Here is a 13,735-nt window from a genome sequence, read left to right on the forward strand (position 1 = left end):
ATCAGACATAGCCCTTGCGTGGCTTTCAGATGGGCAAAGGGAGTTTCTTAGCCAACCAATTACAGAAGAAGACATTTGTATGGCGATCAAAACCCTTCCAAACAAGAAAGCCCCTGGCCCTGATGGGTTTCCCAGTGAACTTTATAAGGAATACGCAGAAGAATTAACCCCCACCATCTCTTGGCAATGTATTCCGAGGCATATGACACTGGCCAACTGCTGCAAACCCTTCGGGAGGCTCTGATTATCAATGTTACTCAAAAAAGATAAAACACCTTCTCATTGCGACTCTTACTGACCACTGTCGCTTATCAACACTGACGCCAAAATATTGACCAAAATTCTTGCCACCAGGCTGCAGCCGCTCATGCAAGGCCTGGTCCTTCCGGACCAGTCTGGGTTAATTCCCTCCTGGTCTACCTCTCATAATTTGCACATGCTCTTTGCTATGTTCCATATTCTCAATCCTGGGTTCCAAGCAGCGGCTGTCATGTTAGACACCGCCAAGTCGATTGATTCCATAGAATGGGGCTACCTTTTTTATATTCTACGGCGAATTAGCTTTCCTCCTATTTTTAATCAATTGGATAGGTCTGCTGTACACTGACACTGTGGTGCGGATCCGGGTAGGACGCGGCAGGGGTGCCCCCTTTTGCCCCTTCTTTTTGCGATCACGCTAGAACCCTTTGCCTGTATTATTAGACAGCGGCATCGAGCCTCATGCCTCCAATTTGTCCACCGTCCCATCAGTATCTTGCTGTACGCGGAGGACATGTTGCTTTTTATGTGGGAGCCACGCGATATCATGGTACCAGTTTTAAGGGAATATATGCGTTTTGGGTTGTTCTCCGGCGTACACATTAATTGGGCTAAATCGATGGTAGTGCCGCTCACAGAAAGCACCCTGCCTCATGAGCTTGAGTTCCCGCTTGTGTGGTCCATGGACCCTGTTAAATATTTGGGGGTGTGGGTTCATAGAGACCTCGACACCGTTATCCGTGAGAATTATGGCACTGCATATATGAAGTTAGAACAACAGGTGGACAGATGTGTGAAGCTCCCATTATCACTGGCTGATCGCATTGCACTTATCAAGATGGTCGTACTGCCTCAATTTTTATACCTGTTCAGCAACATACCGATTCCACTCACGAAACAATTTTTTAAAACTGTGCGCACTTTGCTCTTCCGGTTGATTTGGGGTGGCAAACAGGCTTGTGTCAACTGGGAGACACTTACTTTAGATTATAAAAATTGGGGCTTCAGTGTGCCTGACCTTTATTTGTCCTATTTGTGTGCTCACACACAATATGCCCACTACTGGTTCGGCTCACATGATTTCATCCCACAAGTGGCAGTGGAAGATCGAGACGCACACCCTGTTCCTTTATACTCCATGCTGACTCACTCTCATCGACAGACACTCCGCTCTGAGATCAACACTGTTGACACTACTATAGCGGCCTGGCAGGCCTTGGGCCGCATGGCGGGGAAATTACCGTTATATATTCCCTATTACACCTGGCACCTTTGGTGAAGGTCTCCCTTCCTTTTTTTGCTGTTGCCTCATGTGTTTTTGGTGGTGTTAGATGCTTTGGGCACCGTGCCACTGCTATTCAGTGCCACAGTGCAAGTGCTCCCTATGGTAAATTGATGTCTGGATTAGTGACTCCATGATTAGCTGGTTTGGTTTACCTGTCACACCCTAGTACACTGCACTGAGTGTGCCCAGGGCTTGTGAATCAAATGCTGCTGGTGGGCTTGCAGCACTGGTTGTGCCACCCACAGAAGCAGCCTGTAAAGTGTGTCTCAGGCCTGCCATTGCAGAGCCTATGTGCAGTCTGGTACTGCCATGTTGACTGGGCAAGTGCACCCACTTGCCAGTCCCTAAACCTTCCCTTTTCTTCATATAAGACACCCCTAAGGTAGGCCCAAGGGTACGGTGCATTGTATAAGGTAGGACATGCCCTGGTGTGTGTGGTATGTCCTGATAGTGAATTACAGCCATTTTCGTTTTTCACTTTTGCAAGGCTACCTGTTCCCTATTGGCCAGAATGGGCAGTTTGATTATAACATCTTATAATCCTAACTGACTCGGGGAACATGGTAGAAATTAGAGTTTAGTATGCCTGAACTCAGAATTATAAAATACATCCTTTAGTGAACTTGGTTTTAACATTCTGTGTTTGAAAAGTTAGAAAGTAGGTAGTTTCTTGCCTAACTATTCAAGCCTGCCTCGGCTAGGTTGCGTATTCCTTGTCTGGAGTTTGAGTGACAGGGGCTGGGAGGATTCCAGGAGACAGCATGAGTCAGCACAGGGCTGAATAGAGAGATCTGCATGTAGATGAGTGGGAGGAGTTGCACCTGGGACCTGAATAGGGCTTTGCCTTCCCTCCACAATGCTGGCTCCACCTCCTGTGGTGCGTCTGATATTCCTGGCCTACACTGTGAAAAGAAAGAAGGAGTCTTGTCGACAAAGTGCTCTAGGACTGACCAGAACTGGTTTGGATTAGGCATAGGGCTCTCTGATTCCAGAGAACAAAGAGAAAATGATTATAAAAGGGGGGACCCAGACCCCAGAACGTTAGATCACTTTGGGAAACAATAAGAACCTTTGCTGAGGAGAGGAACTAGAGAGACTGAGGAAGAGACTATCTCTAAGCTGAGGGCTGTTTGGGGGATTGGCCTGCAGTTGTTGCCTGACTGCCAAAGTGTGGAGAAAGGAACTTTGTGCTTTTAAAATCAACTTGTAAAGGATCTCTAGGGGCTTGAGATAGAGCTTGCCTCCTGCTGAAGTCTCAGGGACAACAGACTTCACCAACCAGCTCCCCTGTCTTCCCTTGCTGGGAATTGAAGTGCCTGCTGTTGAGATGGGCCTTCTGAGAGACTGCATGACGCTGGGAGCTGGAAGCGCAACTCAAGACGAAGACGCGTGTCGCCGCCGCAGCCGTTGTCATCGCATCACCGGAGAACAGTTACAAATTGACCCTGCATCCGAGAAGGATAAGCGTTCGTAATATATAATTATCCTAATGTATAACATCTTAAACAATAACAGTGTCATGAAAATACAATGGCTTCCCAGAGAAAAATTATCACAGAATCATGTATCTTGATTGTAGTTGGAATGAATCTTTTTATTGCAAATCACTTGTTCCTTTAAAAACACCACACAATTGCTTGCCAACGCGTTTCATCCCTCTTGGGACTTCTTCAGGGCTAAAAGCAATTACAAAACACTATTTACAATATAGACACAATAAAACATACAGTATACATCACATATACAATCCTGTATAATTCAATTTTCGATTATCTTCTTATTGATATTGGTCATCATTGTTTTTGAACATGACTCAAGTCGTATTTACAATTAAAAGACACCAGGAAGCCATTCGAAATTTCACATATTATTTACATTACAATTTTATAGACAAGGGAGAGAACATGGTTAATCAGTATAAAGTACATTATTATGGATCCAACATCATCATCAGAGCAAACACCAACGTCTTATAAATCCCATGTATTCATTGTACTTATATCAGCAAAGCTGAGTTCAATCAACTTTGATCCCTGGTCACTAGCCAGAAACAGGCATGTATATATTCATCACATAGATATTGCATTTGTGCGCTTTCTTTAATTTTAAATCTGTTTTCTTGAAGGAAGACCATCAGCTATAAAAAAGCTTAGCGCCTACAACCCAGCGGGCCGACTTGCTACTACACAATGATATCAACAAGGCAAAGCTAAACGAAAGTCAGAGCATACATTCCCAACTTTAAACACAGCATGACGCCTACAACCCATCCGGGCCGGCCACGTCTGATAAAATGGAGAAAGGGTAATGGACAGGCAAATAAGTTTAGTAGCAGACGAACAAGACACTCAGGGTGCCCTGCGTCCCTGTCCCCAAGGTGTGCCCCACTAAGGTCTATAAGTTCCAGTATGCGCTCCATATATCGGTGTGAATCTTTCTTGAATTTCAAAAGAAACAGAACACTCAAAGCAATTCTGACCGGGTATGCGATCTCAACCATACGTACATAGGGTATGCAACTACACAAATCAATGTAGAAATGCATGTCCACACCCGGGCATACGCCTCCGCTAGTTAACCACCCCAATACGAAACAAAGGCTAATATTCCCCTAAAAGAAAATAAACTCTACCCTCCGCCACCCCACCAATCCCCCCCGTTCCATGTCCACTCTACAGCTCCCCTGGACCTCCTAATGTGGCTCCCTCACTCCTCCGTCTCTAATGTGTCCGCTAGGCGTAGTAAACGTAGGTAACGTGGGCAGGTGACTTCTCGGAATTCAGTAGCCAAAAGAGCTAGAAACGGCTGCCACAACTCCCGATATTTGGTGCCCTCACCCGCCATGGCCAACGTGAGTTTCTCCATTCCAAGGACGTACCACAAACGGTACAGCCACCCCGTAAAGGTCGGGACGGTGGGGGAACGCCAGTGAATAAGAATGTTCTGTATCACCGACCCCAGCGCTATTGCCATTTGCCGACCTCTGCGTGATCAAAGCGGGTACGTTAAAGGGTTGGGAAGACCAAGCAAGATGTACACTGGGAATTGAGGCAGCACAGTGTTAAAATGTTTATCTACCTCATCAAGCACCTGCGTCCAATAAGGCTGAATGTGTTCACACTCCCACAACAAGTGCGTCAATGTACCTATATGATCACACCCTCTCCAACACCGCGCCTCCCTCGTGTGGTCCATTGAATGTTGACGTTCTGGAGTGCAATACCAATATGTTACCACCTTCGTGAGATTCTCGGTGAGCCCCATATGGTAAGCCGAGTGCCGGGCCCTATAGTAGATACCCTCCCACTCCCTGTGGCTGAGTGTCCTGCCTAGCTCCCTCTCCCAGCGCGCCCTACTAGGATTGAGTATGTGTGCAAATCTGACCTGGAGCATTCTATATAAATCTGAGATTAATTGTTTGTCCGACGTGCGTGTAAGATGCCATCGCTCATAGGGGGAGAAGCGTCTGTCAGCCATCGGGCGAACTCGCTCATCAAGCGCCCAATGACAAGCTTGCAAGTACCTGAGCCTTTCGGTTTCCGGCAGCGCATATTCCTGTTTAAAATGCTGAAAGGGGATAACGCCGTCTGCCCCGTATAAATGATACAGGAAACGGCAACCTGCTGATATCCATGCCGCGAAGGCCACCTGGTACATCCCCGGAGCGAAATTCGGATTGTCCATCAAGGGAATAAGCGGGGAGGGAAAGGTAGTAAAGTCATGTTTAATATTGGTGAGGTCCCAAACCTCGAGAGGAACACGGGTTATACATGAGGCGTATAGATTGGGGGGCCGATGTTGCTTGTGGAGGAAAGGGATCTCCTGCAGAGGCCGAGCAGCTACTGCTTGGTCTTGAAACAACCAATGCCTCTCCGATTCCCACCGACTCCACTCAACCAAGTATCGTAACTGAGCCGTCTGGTAGTACAGCTGTAGATCTGGAATTCCCAAACCACCTCCCTCCGGGGGCAGAACCGACAGCAACCGCTTCATGTGCGGCTTCCGACCATGCCATAAACTGGGCAAGTTCAGACTGGGTCTGCTGTATCCAGCCCGCGGGCGGGCGTAAGAATAGTACGAAAGAGATAAAGAATTTGAGGCAAGACGGGCATCTTAACCGCCGCAATTTTCGCCAACCATGAGAGGGGGCTATATTTCCATTGACCAAGTTCCCGACGAATCTTCCGGCGAAGGGAAGCATAATTGATAGCAACAACTTGCGGGAGAGTGGGTGCCAACTGAATCCCCAAATAGGGAATCGTGTCAGAAGCCCACTGAATGGGCAGCAAACCCTGAAGATATTCCCGGGTGGATCTTAACAGGGAGATGTCAAGGGCCAACGATTTGACCTTAAACCCCGCAACCCGCGCAAAAGAGTCCAACTCCGCAAGGCAAGCTGGCAGCGCCGTGTGCGGACTGGACAACGAGATCAACACATCATCTGCGTACAGACTAATGGTGTGGACATATCCCCTGAACCAGATTCCGGAGATCTGTGAATTTTGCCTAATCCGCTGGGCGAGTGGTTCCATGTAGGCAGCGAAAAGGAGGGGTGACAGAGGGCACCCCTGTCGGGTACCCCTCCCTATCGGGAAGCTAGTGGACGTGTAGCCATTCAGACAGAAGCAGACGGGAACGTATAACAATTAAATATGTGGGTGCGGAAATTCTCCCCCAGGCCCATCCGTTGCAAGACCCGCTCTAAATATGGCCAATGAACGCGGTCAAATGCCTTCTCCGCATCAATGATGAGGAGGAGATACTCTCCCTCCGTGCAAGAGGCCTTCTCGATTAAATGGAGAGCACGTTTCGTATTGTCTGATGTTTGGCGCTCCGGAATAAAACCCGCCTGATCCGGGTCAATAAGGCCGGGCATGTGAGGTGCGAGACGGTGAGCCAAAATCCCTGTGTACAATTTAAGATCTACGTTTAAAAGGGAAATGGGACGATACACACCACACTGAGTCTTATCCTTCCCCGGCTTAGGGATTACTGCTATGGAAGCCTCTAAGAGATCCTGAGGAATCGCCCCGGGTTCGGAAAAGGAATTAAAGAGTCGGGTGAGGAGAGGTGCGAGCCGGGCACAGAACTTTTTATAGAAGATGGCTGGGAAGCCATCTGGTCCGGGGGCCTATGCAAGCTTCAGCCACGCTATGGGAGCAATTACCTCCTCTTCCCATATTTCCTTATCTAAGAGATCGGCCTGCGCCTGAGTCAGGGCTGGGAGTGTGACGGAGTCCAAAAAGTCCACCCCCTCCACCTCGTCCAATGGGAAGGCGGTATAAAGTGTGGCATAAAAATCGCGGAACGCCTCCGCGATGGCACCGTCCTCTGAGACTCGCGTGCCATCTTCTCTGTAGATCTTGCAAACCCCCTGTTTCTGTCGGACTTCACGGAGCTTGTGAGCAAGAAGGCACCTGTCCCCGCCGGTATAGTAGGCGTGTTTCAACCTCAGGGTCGCAAACTCTGCCCTATCCTGATCCAGGGCTGCCAGTTGTTGGCGCATCGCTTTCAGCTGACTCCACAAACAGGGAGCTCCTGTTCTCTGGTGCATCTGCTCCAGCTCTCTTGTCAGGCGCGTGAGGTCGTCTCGCTTACGCCTGCGCTCTACATTGTCTGCCGCCGATATGGCAATAAACTCTCCTCGGAGGACCGCCTTTAGTGCCGCCCACTGGGTAGCCAGAGTCATGTCAGTGTTAGCGTTATGTGACAGGAAATCAGTAATGGAACCTTGTATGTGTGTAACCACATCAGCTCTGTGTAGGAGGGTGTCTTTAAGGCGCCATATCCGAGCCGGCTGTGACAAGGGTGGAAGGGTGGAAGGGTGAAAGTAGCAACCACCGGTGCATGATCGGAGAGTGAGGCAGCCCCTATCTCAGTTTCCGTCGCCATCTCTCGAACTGAGGTACACACCAAAAAATAATCCAGTCTGGCGTAAGTCTGGTGGGCGTGTGAGTAGTAAGAGTATTCCCGGCACTGCGGGTGGAAGCTATGCCACAGATCACAAAGTCCCAGATCCCACAATCTTCCCATCCCCAGTGCCGAGAGCGCTCCCGCTTGGTGCGTCCGCTGACAGGATCTGTCCAATGTATTATCAAAGACAAGGTTCAAATCCCCCCCAGTGATAATATGGCGGTCTGCCGTTGCCGTGATGTCAGTCAGGGCGGAGTGGAGAAATTGTTCCTGACCCTCATTTGGACCGTATACGGAGCCTACGGTAAATGTCATGGTGCCCAGGGCGAGTCTGTAGGCCAGTAACCGACCCTTGATTTCTGCCTCCGTTCGCAGGACTTCTCCCTTAAATCGCTGCGCCACCAATATCGCCACCCCCGCTGCCTTGGTAGGGCCGGAGGAAAAGAATTGCACCGGGAATTTACGGGATCGGAGACGGTGGCAGTCCCTAGCTAATAGGTGCGTCTGCTGCAAGAGGCATAGATCGGCTTCGGAGTTTTCAAGACATGATAAGACCGCCCTACGCTTAACGGGGTTGTTGAGGCCCTGAACATTGAGAGTTAGGATTTTAAGTGTGTGAGCCGGCATTTATGGTATCACAAGGACCCAAACGGCCCCATTGAAGCCCCTATGACTTCCCAATGGGGATGTAGAGTGAGGAGCCTGCATGTGTGACATCATCTGACGGAGCCTCAGTAACCCCCCCCCCCCGATAGTGGACATGGAACCCCGAATCCCCCCCAACCCAGACCCCAATCCAAAATCAAAAAAACCAACCAAGAAGAAAACTGTGTCGCAACCCATTGTCCTCCACCTCCCGGTGAATGGAAGGATGAAATCGTGGAGTAAGTAGCCTGCGGTGGGATGTCTTCCCCCCCGCCAATGACCTGGGTAGGCCGGGGTCAGCCATGTCGGGAGCCATTCAGTTCCGCGGATGCTGACTCCAGAGCTGCCTGCTGGCTTTTGAGTATATCTGCCACTGGGGGATTCCTGAAACGCCGTCGACGGCCCTGCTGGCACCACTTGGGCCGTGAATCACCAGCCTCCCGTGAGGGACTGTTGTCCTCGCTGTCACCTGCTGGAATCTCCACGCCCAGCAGCCTGCCCGTTTCTGCCAAGGAGCGCAATTGGTAAGGTGTATTGTCAATCCGGAACACCAAGCGGAATGGATGACCCCAGCTGTAAGGAATCTTGCGTTGCTGGAGATGCGTGGTAATTGGCTTGAATGTCTTGCGTTTGTGCAGGGTGAGAGCGGAGAGGTCCTGAAACAAAACCAGCCGTTGGTCGCGGAACAAAACCGGGTGCATCTGGCAGGCCTTTCTCATTATATCTTCTTTGGTGCGGTAGTCTTGAACGCACACTAATATGTCCGGTGGCGGGGCGGATGGCGCCCTCGGGGGCCCCACTCTGTGTGCTCGATCAATCCGCAGCTCCGTCTCGAGTGGCCGGCCCAAGATATGATTAAAGAGTTCTCTTGTATACCTAAAAAGGTCCTTCGAGACGTCGTCCATCCTTACTCCGCAGATCCGTATATTGTGCCGCCGGGACCGGTTCTCCAGGTCCTCCACGTGCGTTTGGAGGTTGACCTGCTGGTAGCGGATCCGGAGTATTTCCTGCTGTAGCGCTGCCAGCTCTGTATCCCGGCCATCTCTTTTGCCCTCCAGCTCGGCCACTCTTTCCCCCATGCTGTCCACATCTCTACGAACCTCCCTGAGTTCTGAACTCCCGCTTGAGGGTATGGATATCTTCCCTCAGGCCTGCAAACATGGACTCCAGGAAGGCCTTGGTAATCGGTTCTGCGCCCTCACTCTTCGCTGCTGCGGGGCGCACACCACCGGTTGCCATGTCGTCCGTGTGCTGTGCCGCCTGCACTTTCGCAAACAGGTCCTTCAGAGTTTTGTCTTTACGCCCCTTAGGTGGGACCATAGCGTGTTGCGCTCCGGGCCAAGAGGAGCTCCAGACGTCAGGACCTCCGCCCCTCCTGCTCTCCCCGCTGGCTCAAAAGTTCAAGATCGGAGCATCTGGCATAGGCCCCGCGCCCCGCCACTGCAAGAGCGTTCGCCACACTCCGTCTGTCCCAGTCTCTTCAGCGCGATTTCGCGCCCCACTTCCGCCAAAGCGCTGCAGCTGTTTTACAGGTACCGTCCCTCCAGCTCACCCACTGGACCTCCAGCTGATGCAATGGGGTGCCCCTCTTCTCAGACCTTCGCCCATGAGCCGCCTGCCTCCGGGGAGTAGCACCCTCCGATCCACTCCGGGTTACGGGCAAACAGTGGGGGAGGAGAGAGCCGGCCCTCCGCTAGTCTGTCCTGTAATGCGTACATGCCCCCCCTTTCACCGCCAAGTCCAAAGCCCTCAGGAAGCATGCAAGGCTTAGTGCGAGGCACTCCCCTCCCTCCTCAGGTGGCGTCACCACTGCGGTCAGTAAATTACCTCCGTCCAGCCACGTCAGGCCTCCACTCCCGTGTCCGCCGCAGCCGCAAACCACCCTTCTGGGACCCGGGCAGCACGCAATAGATCCTCCTCAGTCGCCGGAGGTGCCAAGTTAGCTGTCAGGAGAGGAGAGGCAAGCACACCACCACCTTGCTCAGCCTGCTGCTTTCCCAAGAGAGCAAGGGATCGCGCCGTGCAAAGCGTTCCAAGGGCCCCCCGGCCGATGTCCAGTCCAGGAAGGGACCCTGCCAGCAATGCCAAAATCTCCTCACCGTCCACTCCGGCGCTGCTTCAATCACCCAGCAACCAGGCCGCGGGGGGGTCTTCAGACCGCCATTTCCCTCCAGCGCGTCAAGATGGCGGCCCGCCCAGGGCAGCCAACGGTAGCCGGCCCTCCTTGGCAACCCAGCTATCTGCCGCCAGCGTCCCCCTCGCAGTCCCGAGGGACCCCCGCTCCTACCAATCTGCCAGGCTCTCCACTGTCCGACTCCGTATAGGCCTCCGATCTCCTCCGCCCAAGGACGAGTCTCTCCTGTGTCACCCGCTGTTAACCCCCACAGGCATGCCAGTCCGTGGGGACCCGGACTCCTGCCAGACCTCTACCAGCTCACCGTCCGCTTCTCTCCAGGGTCGACTCTCCTGTATCGACGGCCTTGCCTCCAGCGGGGTCTTCCGGGGGCTGGGCCAACTCTGAGCCCGCCGAGGCACTCCTGAATCGGGCCGCCGACCAGACTCTGCCCCGCAGCCTGTGAACTGGGGAGTCCGCTGTCCCTCCTCGATGTACACTACTGTGCTCCTGTCACTCGTGCCAGCACCCAGGAGACCAACGTGGCGGCGGGCGGCCGCCACCTCCAGCAGTCGGGCAGGCGCGCAGTCTGTCTCCCAGGCCTCACGATGAGCGGACGCTCCACTTTGGGCCTCGCCACCCTCCGCCCACAGTTCGTCGCCGCCAATCCCTCAGGGAGCGCTCCCGATCTCTTTCGCTGCTCTCCGCCGACAACTCTGCTATTCCCGGTCTCAACCGGCTTCACAACGAGGGTCAGCAGACTCTTGGACGACCCTAAGGCCGGTGCTTCAACAGGCCGTTGGCGGGAGCTCCGACACTACACGTCCGCTCTCACCGCCATCTTGGCCACGCCCCTGTGTGCGCTTTCTTTAATACCTTTTTCACAGTCTGTGTCTGCTGTTGGTGTTAGATGTAACTTCAAGCCAACCTTAACAGCAGCGTAGGAGAGGTCGTTTATCTAAAAATAGACATAGTTTGTATAAAGCTATGGATACACGGTATAAATAGTAACTTGCTTTTGTTCTACTGGCTTTGTATAATTAAACTATTTTACGCACAGAATATGGCTTAAGTGTTGTCAGTGATAGAATGAACACAATTTACATAATTAATCAATCACAGCTCACATAGTCATGACACAGCAATTTGTCAAATCACAATGAAGTCTATCAGTGATATTAATACTTAAGAAATGACCTACGTCATAGTGTATTGCATTTGCCATTTTACACGTTACACGTGCTAAACTGCATATTGACCTCGATTCCATGTGATGCTCTGGTCTTCCATTTTGTTGCATTGCATCTCCATTTTGTACTGCTTTGCCCTGTAGTTACACTTCAGCAGTAACATAAACATGTTTTTCACGTAAACCAGTACAAGCTGGTGCGAAACATACCTCGTGAGGTTATTTGTGTTTTTGTGCATTCTATGCTTATCTCTAGGACATAGGGAGGATGCGCTGTGCAAGGCTCTCCAAGGCCGGAGATAGGGAAAGGAATGTCTTTTGCCTATGCGCACCCAAACAGAATCTGGCCAGGTCTGTGTGGGTGGATCTGACGCAGAGATGCGGCCACAACCTATGATGGATAGATGGGCGAGAACGCCTGCTAGAGGGTTCTCGAACGTGTTGATTTAACTATAAAAAGCGGTGTCTGTGGGATGGAGCTCAGGAACTCAGTCTTGGAGTGGACACACTCGCGGGACGACTTTGGTGCCCGGAGAGATTACTTCCTGTGCCCCAGTCTCTGCAGGGTTCCCGACTTGGTGCTTTCGGTGCTTGGCCAGGGATGTTGAAGACTCCGGTGCAGACGCATCTGGTGAGGTGCTTTGTACATTAACTGTTTATAAATCTATATTCAGGATCTCATATTTGTATGTATATATATATATATATCTAGTGTGGTGTATTCATTATTCATTGTTTCACTTGGTGCCTAAAAACTTACTAGCTTCAGTGACTTATTGCCTTTGTCTACGATACTAATAAAGCTAATTTTACCTCCAGAGGAGTGTCGGAGTTTCTGTGTAAGTAAGTGGTGTGCGTAAGCTTAGATTACGCAAGTGGGCAAGGCAATACACATAGTTATACAATTGCATATATGGGTGCAACATCTCACTTATACCTGGATCATGTTCATTTTCAACCCATACCATTGACATGTATTTTGTTTTTTTTAAAGAACAAAATATATAGAGACGGACAAATTTTAATGCCACCATTTTATGTTTAAATAGATGCACTTTTCATTGTAATCTGTTCTAAATCCTTGTTTATCAAAGTTTCATTTTTATATAGATAGTAATGTGAATGGGCAACTTACTGATTTTAAGTGTTGTCAGTATTATATCATTATACGCCAATAAGCAAAAGAGGTTTCGATTTTCAAGTTGCTTTGGAGGTAACCACTATACCAAGATGAAGACTCGCTATAAAGACAAGGAGATGTAAAGTGGTCTCATATCATAAAGGCTAATCATTTAAACATATGCCTCGTGTTTATATATTGTGAAGGTAGGTCATAAGTGCTATATACCTTTATGCTTTCAATTCCATGAATAGAAATGGGAGTCCCAACATTTCTGTCCTTCTTCCTATTACAAAAGCTGAAACTAATGATAATATATATCAAATGCGGAAAAAAGTTTTTCTATGAACACAATCACAAAGTAACAACCGTCAATAGTCAAGACTCAGAAGGACGAAAATGGCAACTAAAGTGTATATCGCATAAGCTCACTTACTAGCGAAAGTCCCGCGTTATTATTAAGTCTGCATGTTCACCGTTCTTTATCAAATATCGATAGCGTCTGGTAGCGCGGTATGTTCAAGTATTTTCAATGAGTAGTTGGTGTAACGATATAAAACCCACATTGAGCCTATCAGTGTGTATCCCATCCTCTTTCTATTTCTAATGCCGGGCGTTGACTTGTATACGTCTCAAGGCATATAATAATTACATAGCTCTAATAGCATTAATGGGAATGTTATGCTGCACCTAACGTGTGGATTAAACAGAAGGTAATGTTACCGCTATTGCACCAAGTGCGTTCAATGGGACCCGGGGGGACCGCGGCGCGAGCCGGGTGTCCCCCTGGGAAGGTTCGCGCGATGGTACAGACCACGCAGCGAATCACGTGTTAGGTAGGGGGCGGGGCTTAGGTTTTCACCGTTGGGAAGGCGTTTAGGCGGGAAACGAGCGCTGAGGCAGGGAGACGGTCGTTTTTTGTGCCGTTTTTTGCCTCATTATTTATTTAATTTATATTTAACTAAAGAAGCTGGTCATGGCTGACGACCCAGCTGTTCAGAATGCGCTCCGTGTTCTGTATGAGGCAGGCCGGGTGGACTTACTGGCCCCTGGTGTTCCTGACTTAATGTCTTCAGCTGTGAGGCGCCCGAAGAGAGTGGCGGCGAAAGGTGTGAGCGACGCAGTGGCAGCTTGTCTTCCTGTCAAAGGACGTGTGCAGGAGATGGCCACCAGAGGTGAACTCGCCCCTTTTTCAGCTAAGGATCCACGCGG

General features: G+C 50.3%; 1 long non-coding RNA gene and 1 pseudogene across 2 annotated transcripts in view; both read right to left on the reverse strand.

Annotated features, from left to right (window-relative positions):
* Nucleotides 1–13,735, reverse strand: part of LOC146839509 (uncharacterized) — a 343,610-nt pseudogene that overhangs the window by 11,258 nt on the left and 318,617 nt on the right. The window lies entirely within an intron of this gene.
* The window catches only part of LOC146839510 (uncharacterized), a 159,302-nt gene continuing 148,684 nt past the window's right edge, over nucleotides 3,118–13,735 (reverse strand). The window contains exon 3 of the long non-coding RNA XR_014981100.1: nucleotides 3,118–3,219. This is a non-coding gene — a long non-coding RNA (uncharacterized LOC146839510). The remainder of the gene's footprint in view (nucleotides 3,220–13,735) is intronic.

This window comes from Triturus cristatus, chromosome 4_1 (genome assembly GCF_964204655.1).
Source record: "Triturus cristatus chromosome 4_1, aTriCri1.1, whole genome shotgun sequence".
NCBI lineage: Eukaryota > Metazoa > Chordata > Amphibia > Caudata > Salamandridae > Triturus > Triturus cristatus.